The sequence below is a fragment of the Cygnus atratus genome, chromosome 2 (assembly GCF_013377495.2).
Source record: "Cygnus atratus isolate AKBS03 ecotype Queensland, Australia chromosome 2, CAtr_DNAZoo_HiC_assembly, whole genome shotgun sequence".
NCBI lineage: Eukaryota > Metazoa > Chordata > Aves > Anseriformes > Anatidae > Cygnus > Cygnus atratus.
The window spans coordinates 158090756-158105772 of record NC_066363.1 but is presented as its reverse complement, the minus strand read 5'-3'; the positions used below and the strand labels follow the sequence as shown (position 1 = coordinate 158105772).

At 49.0% G+C, this 15017-nt stretch overlaps 1 protein-coding gene across 8 annotated transcripts in view; it reads left to right on the top strand.

The window, feature by feature from the left end:
• The window catches only part of TSNARE1 (t-SNARE domain containing 1), a 461960-nt gene that overhangs the window by 32724 nt on the left and 414219 nt on the right, over window positions 1-15017 (top strand). For 3 of the 8 annotated variants that reach the window (XM_050708986.1, XM_050708987.1, XM_050708983.1), the window contains exons 3-6: window positions 1304-1438; window positions 1604-1792; window positions 2738-2842; window positions 11323-11386. The exons of 3 other annotated variants lie outside the window; for them this stretch is intronic. The gene's annotated coding sequence lies outside the window, so the exon portion shown is untranslated. Of the gene's footprint in view, window positions 1-1303; window positions 1439-1603; window positions 1793-1895; window positions 2053-2737; window positions 2843-11322; window positions 11387-15017 lie in introns of all 8 variants that reach the window. 2 more of the 8 variants (XM_050708984.1, XM_050708985.1) reach the window with 2 other exon arrangements.

Sequence of the window (15017 nt, the reverse complement as noted above, 5' to 3'; positions counted from 1 at the left end):
ATCCGTGCTGTTGAAATTTCCCTTCCCCATTATCCCAGTCACGCATCCGAACAGTGGACTAAATTGTTTTCCCTTCTCTTGTTGTTAGACCGCACCTATGTGTAACTTACATGGTGGTTTAAATCGGGTCCAAAAGCTTTGGCATCACAGAAGATCAAGGTTGTGAACCTTCCTGGAGGAGATCTTGCCTGCAGGCTCTTGGCATTGATAAAGAAGCAGCATCTCAGCAGGGATGGGTATGCTGAGTAATTAGAGGGTGCCGCCAAATCTCTTTGCAGGTACACATCTGCTTCGCACAGCTGTATGGGCTTCTGTTTCTTTTGACTCCTAGCCACAGAGCACGTTCTGTTTTCAGCCCATCTTGGCTACCCTGCTCGCCAGGTAAAGCAGATGCTCCACTGATCCCCTGAACTGAAGGCTCTTACGTCATCAGCCAGATTTCCTTCAGCCGTATTGACAGCACGTCAGTAACGAACCTTAGAAAATGAGATTTATCATCCTAGCTAGAGAGGGAGAGAAGTCTTTCCATGGTAGAAACAAGGTGCTGACCTTTTTCTTGGCCGGTGTTGGTGCCGATGCCACTGGTGATCTGATAGCCTTTGAAAACCATCTCCCTGATCTGATGAGACCTTGTCGGTAATATCGAGGTCTTGTGTCTTTGTGAAGATGCAAGGGAAAGGGTTTATTTTTTTACAATAGCATAGCACATAAAAAAAAAATGCATGCACGCACACACATAATACTGTTGTTGTTTTTTCATTGACAAGTTAAAGTGGCAACAGGGGAATTGCCTGAAATAGAGCAGCAGTAAATTAATTTTTTTTTGCCGTTTCCTAGCCATTCTAGGTCCAGCTTAACCCCCTCAGTTCCAGCCTTCGCTCTGAAGGAAGCATCTCAGCACTGGACACCTGATGAGCAAGTTCTGTGGGAGAGTTAATGACTGCAGCTCGCTTGGGTAGAGCTGAGGGAAGCCGTGGTGCTTTGGAGACAGCGAGGCGAACATACCCTGCAAACCTTACAAACAGAAAGCCACAAAGGATTTGGCTTTCTGCTTTATTGGTTCCGCTGTAATTGGCTGTGTTTTTGTAAAAATAGCATCTCCTGTTGTCAATTTGCAATGGAGAAAGACGGTCCAGTTCTGGAGCAGAACTAACAGGGTAGTGTTGTGAGCGAGACAGCCGCGATGGCTGATCGGGGAATATGTAAATAACAGCGTGGTTTTGGGTTTCTTTCTCTTCTGCAGTAGCTCTTGTTTTTTTCCAAATGGCCATCGCTAGGTTTTATGATGCACGTATGCTTGTAGGCACCTTGCACTGATGATGGAAACAGAGATTCCCCCGGATGGGATCCTTCCTTTTCTTCATCTCGGACGTCCCGGGCTGTGTTAAGCGGTGCTGAAGTTGGAGGTGGGGACGTGGAGCCCAGAAGTGGTGACCAGGTACAGGGCACGGCAGCTTTTGCCTCTGTCCTCACCTCTAGGCACTGGCTCAAGATGAGTCATTTGCTGCTTTTCACTTGATTTTTGTCATCATTAATGCATCGCATTCTCAGTTTGTCCTTTAAATAATGCAGTTGCGTGTCTCTGTTGACATTAACCTCCTAGAAGCGTGTGTCCACAGAAGAGCAGCTTGTTTTCTCTCCAAGCATTCACCTCTATCCAAACACCTCATCTACCAGCTCAGCTTTACTTAACCGGCGAAGAATTAAAGCACCTAATGGCTGGAAGCGTTGACTACGTGAACTAAGCCTTTTATAAATCAGTATTCAGCAGTCTCCAGCGCAGTGTGTAAAGGTAAATAGCTACTCCATCTCCCCCTCCTGCTGCTTCATGGCTCCGTCCTTGTGTTAAGTCCTCGGTAAAACTCCTTATTGTGTCTCCTCTGTAAATCCTGCAGGTTGTAACGGGCCCTTAAATCTCACCATTTGGGATAGAAATGTATCTTCTGTGTTTACTCGTTTGCTGCGTTTAAGGGAGTCATTTTTATTTGACCAGCTTTGTGCGGCTCCCTGTATATAGATCTTATTTATCCTAAAAACCTCGTCCCCTGCCAGGTAAGCAGGTTGGGAAGCGATGCCTCATTTTTATAGGAGAGTCAAGATTTAAATGCACCAACTTTCCCGCAGCTTAATGCACTGCTGCAGAGGCATTGCAATCGCCGTTCCTATTTCTGCTCCTCGCTTGTGCGGTGCGTGAGATCATCGCATCCTCTTTTATCTTCTTCCTCTGTCCAAGCAAACCCGTGTGTGCAAATACAGCACCCGTGGCTCAGCTGATGCGCACCAACTTGCAAGGTTGAGCTTCCCTGATGGCGTGCCCAAGCCTGTGCTTTGCTGCATCCACACTTACGCAGCCTTCTGAATTATAGCCCCATTTCTTCCCCTCCATTTCTTTCCAGGACTGCAGCTTCTTCTGGGACTTCTCAAGAAAATAGTGAATTTCTTCCTACTCAAAAATCAGAGCGGTGTCTGGTGCTGCGAAGGCCTTTTATAAACGCCGTGCAGCGCTGCTGCTGGGAACAGCCTCCCATGGCAACCTTCAGCTTGAAAGCTAAAATCACATCACCCCATATGACAGCTTTATTATTAGATTGGCATGTGAACCCTTTGGAAGGAGTCTAGGTGGAAGAAAAAAAAAGAAAAGTTTTCCTAGACTCTGCCTTCAGTTTGTTTTTTGGATTTTCTATTTTGTGATTTTTTTTTTAATCGCTTCGAGGATTTATTTTTTTTTCTTTCCCAGGTAAAGTAAATGCTAGAAAAGTGAAAGACTTCGTTCTAGGTGAGGTGGAAGATCTCTGCCATGAGGTGTGATGCATGACGATGACCACCGCCACAGCAATTTCAGGTCCTCTACCGCTACACATGGATGAGAGTTGAGTTCAGCGTGTGCTACTTTTGGGGTCTGGTCTTATTTTAGGAGTGGTAGGGAGCTCCTGAGGGTCAGGGTTCTCCTCAGGCAAGGACTGGGGTGGATGACAACAGCTCGAAGGGAACATAGCTGCCTTCTGCACAGCGTCTGGTAGTTAGCAGGTAGCTCTTGAAGGCGTTAAGTTGGTTGGTCCAACGTGCTCTATGTGGCATCTTGGGCTTTTCCCTGCTGTCCTTGGACAACGAGTGCTGTGCCCGCGGTCAGCCGAGGGGCCTGGCTCTGTAGGTCAAATTCTGCGTAAATAAATTGGTGCTGGGGCTGTGCAGGCGCCTTTCTGCTCTCTCCAAAGCATTGTGTCGGCAAAGTTGAGTGTTTCTACTGTTAAGAGGTTTTAATTTCATCACCCTGAGCTCCATGGGGCTCCATCAGCACTCAACACACATCAAGACTTCGCCGGCATGCACGCTGTTGCTGTTGTCCAGCCTCGTGTCACATTTCCATGCTGGTTCTTGGGTTTGCTTCCTTTGACATCGGGGGGCCTGGGGGTGTGGATGAAGGTCCTGGAAAGTTGGGGGGCTCCGGAGAGCAGCTGTGGGACCAGGCTGGGACCAGCTTGGTCCCGCTCCATCTGCTGGTGATTGTAAGTTTGTTTCTTGGGCCGTTGGTTGAGCTTGGCATCACCGATCTGATGGACTCCTCCTCCCCACCAGGAAACCACCTGCAGAAAGCTGCTGGCACCCTTCTTTCCAGCCACCTGCATGGCCTCGTGGCTCGCTGAGCTGCAAGGGTAGGAGACAAAATGCCTCGTGCCATCGATAATAGCAACTTCTATCATCTGCCTTTCCATGTTTCATGGTGCAGAGATGGTCCCGTCTGCATTCCTGAGCCACCAAGCCCATGGGGGGAGCAGCATCCATCCTACTTGCTCTCGGAGCTCTGTATTTCTCCTCCCAAACTCTTCCGGGGAGGACGAAAAGCTCGGGGAGTTATTTTTGGGTGAAGGAGAGGGGGCGGCTTTCTGTGCTGGCTGCGGGCGAGACGCCAGCCAGACTTGAGCCCGGGGAAAGTTACGGTGACAAAGAAGAGGTGACGGAGCCTGTGTCTATGAGCAGGGTTTTGGAGCTGCTTCACTTTATCTGTGGCTCCCTTGAAGCTTTCCTACTAAGCTTCGTGAGTGCCTCCATCCTCTTTAAGTCCTGTACCTCTCCATTCCCTTGCACTTTCTAGAGAAGCAGGGAGAAGTGACTCATTACACAGCCTACGAGGAAACTTTAATGAATAAATGCGTTTAAAAAAAAAAAAAAAAGGAAAACATTTCTCCTGTCTGGGGCAGAGTGATGCTTGTGCTGTCATGAACCCTGAAAAAAGTAGTTAGGCTGTTTCTTTTTATTAGCTTTTAATTAATTGAGTTACAGGAAATATTTTAGTGCTCTTGTTGAGACTAATAGGACTTTGGGACTAGAGCTGCGGGGTTGTTTTTGTTTGTTTTTAATTTGCTTGAAACCTCAAGAGCAAAATTTGCAAACCTCCCAGCTATTTCCCTTCTTTTTTTTTTTTTTTTTTTTTTCCCTTCAAACTTCTGAGATGCTGGCAGCAGCCTGCGGGGAGGAGGAGCAGATCAATGCCCTGCGGTGCTCCCTGGGCATCTAATTGGGGCAAAAAGGTATTTTCCGAGGCACCTGCGGTGGCCGGGAGGCGAGGTTCAGCCCTTGCACGGGGCATCACCGAAGCAGAGCACCGCGGATGCTGCGTGAGACGAGGGACTGCTGCTGATCGCACGCCGTGAATCTTTACCAGCTTTGGGGAGCAGCCTGGCTTTATCCACTGGGCTGTAAAAAAGCCTAGAAAAGTAAATCTTCGTGCCTTTAGGAGGAGCGGTGCTTTTCTGCCAAGTCCCTGAAATAAAATATTTAGCTGCCTTCCTTCCTTTGTTGCTCGCGTGGAAGGGACCTCGGTGATGCTTTTCGCTTTTTGTGATAAAATAACCCCGCGCAGATGCAAGTTTTAAAAAATACGCCCTGTGCATCCCCTTCCTTGGGCCTGTTCTGCTCGGGATCTCTGCTCACGACTCCTGAGCAGCTGTGGCAGCGTGTGTTTGGAGCAATGCAGGACTTCTGCTGTACAGGGTCAGTTGGTTAGGTTGTTCTGGTGGTCTCAGCTGAGTTTTATTTCAACTGGGTTTTATTTAAGGGGGGGATCTTCATTTCAAAGGTTCTCCTTGAATCCAAAAGCTCGTTAGCGCTCTGCTTCTCCTCCATGAGCTCCAAGTCTTCTTCTCTTTGTTTAAATACAGGAAAGCAATGTTTTCAAAGGGAAGGAAGAGGGTGAGAAAGAAGTGTGGGTGCTCCTCTGAGATCAAGCCGATCCATTTTTATCTTGTTATATATCGTTTTTACTTAATACTGTTATATTATTTCAGCTGTGCTCGGTTTTTAGATTCGATGCAGAGATGAAGTTGCTATAACAACATGATGATTCATATAATGCTAGCAACAATCTGCCGGGATTTATTTTTCTATCATGACGACTTGGATGTTTTTGGTGGGGATTTCTGTCTATTTTCAGACAGACTGCGCCATTAGCTTTCCGTAGCGATTTACTTCGGCTTACCAGTAGTTGTACCTGTACTGGTGTAATACAGCTCGAGATCTCAAAGCCCCTTCACAAGGGGCAGCACCTTTAGGGCAGGTTTAGGTTAGGAAATGGGGGTATGGGCATGTAGGACTGACTCGAGCACCTTCAACACATCAGGTGTGTGCGCTTCTGGAACCTGTACTCAGGTGGTTCTCCATCTCATTCCCTCTTTCAGAGGTACAGCTGATAAACTGAGTATTCTTGAATTCCTGATCTGTGTTCTTAAAAAATCAAGAGGCACAAGCTAAGAGTTCTTGAATTTCTCCTGGGAAAAGACTGTCGAGATCTTTGATACCACCTAAAGTTGCTCGAAAGTCGCCAGGGAGCTATGGGCTATATCCAGAGGAACTGATTAATAAATCTTCCTTTTTTTTTTAAATAGGAAAAAAAGCGCCCAGAATTAGCAATGTCTGATTTTTCCGTGGAAGCTCTGTCACCTTCTCCCTCTTTTCTGCCCCAATGTTAAGAGCTTCAGATAACAAGTCTGAAAATGAAGCAACTTGCCCCAGTGCCTTTCATGAAGTTGTGGGTTTTCCAGTCTCAAAGCTAAGGTGTTAGCAGGAACACAAGCTTTCACCTAAAGCCAACAAATCCAGGGTTACTTGATTTATTTGTTAATATTAGTATTATTTTCCCCATGCCTGTGTAGACCTGCAGCAGGACACGATGCCTTTTGGGACAATTTTTCCTGCTTGCAAAATCCTGACCAATTTTACAGAGATCTGGAGGTGGTAGCGTGCTTTTGGCCAGCCTGCTTGTTGGGCTGGAATCTCTTTATCTTGCCCAACAACTGGAATGCAGTTGATCCTGTAAAAAGGTGTGAGCTTTCTGTCCTGCCTAATTGTGTTAAATTGCATTCACATGCTAATAGAGAGCGACTGGGAGAGGATGTTGAAGCCTGTACGCATTTTTAAATTCATAAATAACATTACAGGAGTGTCTAAAGCATCAGATAACTGACTGTGAAGACCTTGCTGCGATGAGGTGATACAGATATATCTTTGAAAGCCGTCTTCCCCTGCACTGAATCTGGATCCTGCTCGTGTTGCTGTCAGCTGTATCAGGAGTAAGGAGGAATTGTAACTGAGCAAACAGCGCTGGAAATGTGCCCTGGGGGGCTGCAATATCTGCATCAATACCCAGCAGCGGTGCAGGAGGGCCTGGCGTATCAGCGAGATCGAGTTTTCAAATGAATTTTGCATTTTTGCAGTGGGTTCGTGCTCTTGACACCTGGTGTTGCTGCTTTGGGAGGGCTTCCACAGCACAGCGAGGAGGTCTTGTTGGATCTGGCCTCCTGCATCAGAGGAATAATCTTCTCCTGGTGCCTCTGTGTGTGCTCCTTCTGATCCCTCTCTGTTTTTTTAAATGTGTGGGTGTTGGGGCACCACGATGAGAATGCAGTAAAACTGGAGGCAATGAAAAAAAAAAAAAATGCCAGATGACTCTTTCTAGAGATGTGTTCCAGAAGTTAAGAGTTCATGAAGCAGGTGAGCCAACGTATTATATGAGCTATTGCAGGCATGACAAAGCGATGCTGTCTTCACTTCCTTCCTAGGCATAACTTCAATCCTCTGACCGCATGGATGATTCTGACACGACCCCACATAGCCTACTCCATGCACAAGTGTCAGACTTAGAATCACAGAATCTTTAAGGTTGGAAGAGACCTCCAAGATCATCTGGTCCAACCATCCCCTACCACCAATGTCACCCACTAAACCATGTCCTTAAACACCACGTCCAACCTTTCCTTGAACACTCCAAGGGACGGTGACTCCACCACCTCCCTGGGAAACCCGTCCCAATGGCTGACTGCTCTTTCGGAGAAGAAATGTCTCCTCATTTCCAACCTAAACCTCTCCTGGCACAACTTAAGACCATTCCCTCTGGTCCATCCACGTTTCTCCTCTGCACACAGGATGAGGATCCTTGTGTTTGGCTTGGTGGCTCCTTGGATGCTCCATTGGATGCTGTGATGGAGCAGAGGGAAACTCCTGTTCATCACAGCCAGGACAGTCCTGAAGTTTTATTTTCTAGTTCTTGCTACTTTTGCTTCTTTATGCCTTGATTGTGTTTTCTTAGAGACACGTCACATAGAGCTGTGCCGGTGGGGTTAGTTTAAGACTGGTGGCCGTAGACAGAAGACCCAGCTCCTCTGGGGTGCACGTGTGTGTTTCTGTGCTGGGGAGAAGATGATTCTCAGTCTGAGTCACGCCATTCGTATTTCCTTCTATAGGCTGGTAAAAATTAGTCGGGAGACAGGGAAGAAATGGGAAGTGTCTCTGTATTTCAGGAGAAAAAGCAACTGCTCCTCTGTGGCGGTTATTTTAGCAGCAGTTTGCATCTCAATTTCAACCCCAAAATATGCATCCTAAGTGCAGGCAGCTGTGTTTGCTGAGCCAGAAAGTGTCTGAGATGGTCTCAGTTTTCTTGCTGTGGTCCTGGTAGTGGAAAGAGACGTAAAGAAACTGTCAAACACGTGGACAAGGAGGTCATCTGCAAAAAAAAACCAAGCCACCAAACCTGTGTTTCTGACGGTGCTGATATTTTCTTGCATTTACACCTTGCTGTGGATATATCCTTTCTTCTCCAAAAAGGGTTGGCTCCTACAACGAAACGTTCTGCTAGGAGAGGCATGGTGGCGGAGCTGGGACCTTGCTGTGGATCCTGCTGGTGGCAGAGCCCTGCTCTTCCTGCTGTCGGGAATCTCTTGACGGGGAAGTTTCCGCACCGTGGATCTCCTCCTCGCACGCCGAATTTCAGGGAGTGAGGCGAGGCCAAGTGTACATTTTAATTTTAGTTCTGCGTGACGGAGGATGCTCGTGAGCGCGTCGTATTAACTTCAAAAAGCTCTTTGGTATTTCGGGTGTTTTACTGGAGTAGTACAGTGGGTCGACTGGGGAATAAGCAAACGAAGCAAGGCTTTGGGGAGTGGTGAAACCACCCATGCAGAGATAAATTAGCCAGCATACCCCATCAGTAACCACTTGCAACAGGCAGCAGATACCTTCTTGACCCCATTTCTGCCCCTAGGAAAGAGGTTCTGACCCTGAAGGATCTTTGCATCCTTGGTCTTTTGGGCTGTAGTTACTGGATCGGAAAGACTCCAGTTGTCCAGCTCTCTCGTTCAGCCATCTTCCGCTGGTCCCATCTGCTAATTCATCCTCCAGGAGGAACAGAGTCGATGTCACGCCAGCAGGAACTGTCGTAAGCTATTTTCACATCCAGTGCCTGGGCATGGCGGAGGGGAAGGCACGGAGAATTCCCAGAAAGGCGGCTGAGTAATGGGAGGCGATGGGTCCAGATGGAGGGGAGACATCTTCCGAAAAGGGCCCTTCTTCATCCCCTCCGGTTTCTTTGACAGCACGAAAACGTCACGTAGCCTCTGTGTGCAGGCGTTTGGTCGCTCGGGAGGGGAGCTGGCTGCAATTGACTTAGAATTATAAAACCATAGAATTATTAGGGTTGGAAGAGATCTTCAAGATCACCTGGTCCAACCATCCCCTACCACCAATGTCACCCACTAAACCACAGCCCTAAGCACCACGTCCAACCTTCCCTTGAACACCCCCAGGGACAGTGACGCCACCACCTCCCTGGGCAACCCGTCCCGATGCCGGACTGCTCTTTCTGAGAAGACTTGCACCACTTCAAGCTGGGAGGAGCGGTGTCGCCCCACTTGGTCCCCGCGGCGCATTTAGGGCCGTGCATGGAAACGAGAGGTGGCCAGCAGCGAGGAGCTTGGAGCGGGGAAGCCTGGGCTGATCCCTCTGTGACCCCACCGCCTTCTTCTTACTGCCTTACTCGTGAAATGTGGCTCATGCACTTCTCAGCTTCGTAGGGTGTGGTGAAGACAAGCACACGAGGAGGCGCGAGGACGGCTGGATAGGGTGGGAATGGGGACCAGACCTCAGCGAGGTAACGGGGTTTGAAGCAAATGTCTCAGATCTCTCCTGCTTTACCTAGTTTTTTTGTAGCACAGGTGTGCAGGGCAGTGGTTTTGAAGGCTGATTTGCCTTGGCACTGTCCCAGTTTCCATCCTTTCTGTGATGCCAATCAGGGACGTTCGTGGAGAACCCGGCAGGGAAACTCTTCTGGACAGCAGCTGTATTGGACGTTGTACAAGCAAGAGGAAATCTATGCCTCCAACTCGTTATTTTTTAAAGTAAATAGCATGTTTGTGTGTTTGGATGACATTTTCCATTCAAAAAGGGAGGGAAGGAATGAGTGTCACCCACAGCTAAGGTGCTGGCCACGTAACTCAATTACTCATACAACTGCAACCTCATCATCCAACCATGAAGGATTTCTTCCACCAATTTCCTCGGTCGTGGCCACACTCCTGAAATTAATCCCACCTAAGCAGTCCATAGCGTTTCCTCTGTCAGTGCAGACAGAAGTTGTTTCCTTACACGGCTGAGTGCTTCAAACAAAAAAGAAAAGGAAAGAAGGGAGGAAAAAAAAAAAAAAAAAAAGCTCAAATGCCTAAGACTTAGGTGGTTGCGTTTTCTTTGAGTTTTAGAAAAGGTTGTCACCTTCCTGGTCCCAAGCAGGTGGGGGAGCACAAGGAACTGGAGGATAGATGGCCTTTGATATTTTCATCGTAGTTTTATATCGGTGTATAGGGATCGAAATCCGTGGTGAGTTTGTCCACCTCGGGAAAGCCTCCTTTCCTCCCGCCATCGGAAGCTTTGGCACGTTTTCTTCCAGCCACCCTTCCTTCCTCGCTGAGCTTTACCGTGCTTCCCTCTGTCATCTCCCGCTCAGTGTTTAGTGCTCCAGATCCTCAGGGATGAGCGCAAGTGGCCAGCATCGCCCTGGGCACGCTCATCCCGGCTGAAGGGCGGGATGCTTTTTGCAGCGTTTGCTTTCCAGATGGATCTCTCCCCTCCGAGTCTGCTGTTTTGCTCTGCTTGGGAAAGCACACAGGCGTAGGTGGAGCAGATTGGAGAAGCCTCAAAGCACCTCGGTGACTGGTGAGCTGGGTGGTTGAGGTAGTTTTCCCTCCCTGTAAACATTTCACGAGGAGGGAGTAGCTTCCCTGTTGGGGTAGCAGATGGGATTTGGAGTTACTGAGCCCCTCTGGGCACTGGTAGGATGAGCTCATTTTGTGGATCTTGTTGCCTGGGAGAGCCTGTGTGAGGCTTCAGGCTGTCGAAGTGCACGCTCCTGTATTTCCTTCCCCCAGTGGAGAATCGCCTGGGTTTTAGCTGCTCTTAGCAATGCCCTGCAGTAAACAGGAACGGTGAGAATGTGAGCGCTGCAATTCAGCTCTAAGTGCATCTCTCACTGATGGTAGGATTCAGAAAACCAGTGGTTTCCTCTCTGCTTTTCATCATACCCTTCCTAAATTTATGTTCCTGGAGAGGAAGAGGCTCACAGCACCTGTGCTCACAAGCCACAAATTCCCCACTTTCAGCCCCTGCTGCTTATTTACCTTCCTAGAGAGGCGGTGAAGGATGCCCAGCAGAAAAAGCATCCTAACAGCCAGAGCTGTGATGGTGTTGCACAACAAGAAGCTGCACCCAGGGACATCATGGGTGGCACAAGGCTACCTGGATTGCCACTTGTCTGCTCATAAAGAGCAAGGGGATGGAGGGAAAGGGTCGAGCTGAGCTGCCTGGTGGGGATTTTCATAGGTTAAACAGGACCGTGTTTGGGATTTATGTCCTCTAGCTGTAACAACTCAGTAAGATCGGCGTCTGCAAAAGCACCTTGCACAATTTGATCTAAATCTTGATTAAACCTCTAGGCCGGTTGTCTGTAGCCTGAAGGGTGTGATAACGTGTCCTTGTTGCATGACCTTTTGTCGTTTCTCACAGCCAGCAACAAGAAGAAGCCGATGCAGGAGGGGAACGCCTGCTGTCACCGCGTGTAATTGGCCTGGTACGTTCGGAGGGGTCACCGAAGGCTGGCATTGCTGCTCCGGGCAGCTAGAAATCACTGCTGCAATTTTATCTCGGATTTTTTTATTCTGCTTGGGGAGATTGCAACCATTTTTAAGCGAGCTTTGTATCTAAGAAGTGTTATTAATACCCTAAAAATACTATTGCATTCAGCAAACGATGACCAGAGTGGTATCGGAGGGATTCCGTGTCCGCGTTATTTGCACAAAGCAGTGGGTAGGATGCTAAGAAAAAGGTTTTTTCTGCTAACAGCCTGATAAATGGGCGCTGCATTTTCTTTGTAAAGGAGTAAATTAAGAAATACGGCCTGCTAAATGGCTGTTGCAAGGTAGATGGATACCTGGAGGAATCCACCATTTATCTGGCTAATGCTCATCTTGCATCATCCGAGTGTCTGCGGAGAAAACCCCGGAGCTGTAGGCACAGCTCTGGGTTGCATCTCAGAAGCTGCTCAGTTGTCGGCGGATGCAGGACCTGCCTCTTGGCGATGCATCGGTATTTTTTCCTGCTCGGGGGATCGAGTGCCTTTATAGCCAAGAGGGGTTGCGTTTCGAGGAGGAGAGTTCGTGGAATAAAAGCTAAAAATGGGAGTTCTTGCAAGGTAGGTTGTGTGGATGTGTGTGATGCAAGCGCGACAGCAACAACTTGCTGGTGAGAAGTGCAGATCCTCATTCAACTGGGCTCTTAGTGTTCCATCAAACTGAACATAATCTGAAATGATTAACTGGGTTGTGGCCGGAGTGCTCCTCCCATGGCAGGACCAGAGTCCTAAAGAAAACAGAACAGTTAAAGAAGTGATTCCTATTTGCCACGATGGATTTCAATTTATTTTTCACAGGTACTTTGCAACAAACGCCAGCTCTCTACCTATGCACCTGTGCTGATCTGGAAGTCTTGAATCCCTGTAGCTCCTTTTCAGCTTCGTGTCCCCAGTTTTTAAAAAGGAGGCTCTGTTCCCATACTCGGCAGGGATGTTGTGAGAATCAGCAGTTGGTTTTGTATCTGTCCATACAGCACGGCTCAGGCTGCAGGATGCTGCTGGACACCAGAGCTCACGCCTCAGTGGTGTCTACGATGTGATGAAATGGTTCATCCCAGTACTAAAAAGTCTTATGTGACCAGTAGAACAGGACTTAGGAAGCACGTGGTAAGAGCATCTCTGCAGGTGTGGGCCGTCTGCACAAGGACGAGGCGATGAGGCTCCGGCAGACACAAGTGGTGTGTGTTCGCCTTGGGAAGCGCGTTACTCCCAGCTCTCCTTCACAGATAGATGCTTCACCCTCTTTTTGAACGAGTTGTGAACTGCTTTATGAAAGTTTTGAGCTCCTCCTTCTCCAAAACAAAGCCTTCCTGGCCAGGCCTTTTATTCTTTCTAAACTCTCCCCCAACTACAGTCCTGTTGGGAGTTGCTGTTTTAAGTGCCTGCGCTAACGCGGTTAGAAATGCCACTGATCTAACTCAATTAAAAAGCCACCTGTTTACCTACTCAGGCATAGCTGGTGGTCTGGCTAGTTGTCTTTTTTTCACTCCCACGTCCTTGGTTCCTGTGCCAAACCAGGCAGTACACAGCCGCCCTGCAGAAGCTAGCGAGGCAGGGTTTGGTGATTTTCTGCGTGCTGATACGATGGCGAGGCTGGGGAAGGAGTCCCTGTGCGTCGTGCCTTAGCTTGACTCATAGAGAGAACAGCATTATCCTGGAGGTGTCTCAGCTGTAGCCATATTTTTGTGTTCCCTGCTGTTGTCATTGTGCTTGTCACTTGATGGTTTCATGTCTTGGATGTCTAGAGCTAGCTATGTACTGAAAAAATGAAATATGGATGATGGCAGCGTTCTGAAACTCGGGCGCTTAAAGATGCAGTGCAGAAGTCCCTGAAATTGCTGAGAATTGCATTGTTGTAGGTTTTTGGGTTTAACTTCACATTCCTCGTCTTGGAAACTCTTGCCAGAGCGAGTAAAGCTTGGTTGGGACCCCGTGTGGTGTGAAAGGCAAGCATGGGATGGCTGGTCCTGCACCACGATGCCCGAGTGTGCTCTCATCTCCTGGGTCCTGGCAGCGATGCCTGCTGATGCTCAGGTCACCTCCCGGGGGATTTGCCATCTGCTTCAGCAGCAGATCCACAAGAGGCAGCTCCGTTCTTGGCCAGGAGAGCAGAAGCGAAGCTCCGCTTGCTTTTCCTGGGACTGTTCTTTTTACTTTTCCCTCCCATCTGGTTCACCTCCCCTCGGAGGTGCGGATTTACGTGGCTCGTCCGCGGTGCCCCTTGAGACGGCATCTGCGATTCACCACCTGCATGGCTCGTGTTTGGAGAGGAGCGGAGCTTTGCACAGCCATTCCTGCAGGCTCCAGCGTTACCTGCAGGAGCACTGGTGCTGGCTCAGCAGTATGGGTGCCCCTTTTAATCCAGGTGAGGCTTCCCTAAATGCCACTGCCCATTGCTCCTGGCACTCCTTGCAGCAGGATTCGTGAAGAGCATGAGCAGTGTTGCTGTTCTCCTGAACAGCCTCCCAGCACCATGTTTGGATGGAGGGGGATGACATAAACTGTCTTCCTACAAGGAATTGGGCTGAAAACCACAGTATTTGGCTTTCAGTGCTAGCTAGTCGTGCTTTAAAATTTTGCTGAAGGCGTCTTCTCAGCTTTATAGCTCTCCCTTTCCATCTCTTGCTTTGACATGCAGTTTCTTCTGCGTGGCAGAAAGGACCGGCTGCGTGGGAACGCGGCCTCTAGGAGCTGCCTAAACCAGCGTGGTAGAAACCAGTTTACAGCTGCTGTAGTCAAGATTTAATTTTATTTTTTTTTTTAGGGTGGGGGTGGATGGACTTATGTGGCATCTCTGTGCCTTACCGCATCTTGCTTTGAACTTGCTCCCGCAGGGTGGTGCTGGCTGGCGGTTGGCGGTGGCGATGATGGAGAACGTCAAACGTGATGAGTGTGAAGGCTTCAGGCTTGGAGAGATGTGGGGTTGGTGTCGGCAGGGGTGAAGCTCCCACAAGATGGGCTAACAGCGTGTTGGGCCCTGTTGAGTTGATAACCCCATCTGACTTCAGAACCAGTTCTGTGGTGTCTTCATGGTGTCCCTGCCCATGGCAGGGTGGTGGAATTAGAAGATCTTAGAGGTCCGTTCCAACCCAAACCATTCTGTGATTCTATGATCTGTTTGGGAAGGGTCACCCCAGGTGCTGGTTGGGCTTGGGATGCTCTTGGAAGCCTCATTATTGGGCAGTGCAATGTGTGGTCATCTGGGAGCACAGCTACAGAAGGACATCTGCAGCAGCAAGGCCGTATCTCTGCGTGCCCAGGCTTGCTGTTTTTCACCTCTTGATACCTTTAAAGTCCAGGCAGCTGAGTTGGTTTTTAGCTCCTCGATTTGCACATGGGATCTGCGTGGAGCCAACGCTGGTGAAGGCAGCCTTGGAGCTGGAGCAAAACAGTAGCGTGCTGCCTGGCCCTGGCTCTCTTCTTCCACGTGTTTGCCACAGGCTGTGCTGAGGTCCAGAGAGGCCACTCTGTGCTAAATACACCAGCAGGTCCCCCAGGGGACACCCTTCAACTGGCCTGACCCATCCCTTGGCCAGCCAGGTGACACAAGTGAGAGATTGACAGGGGCTAA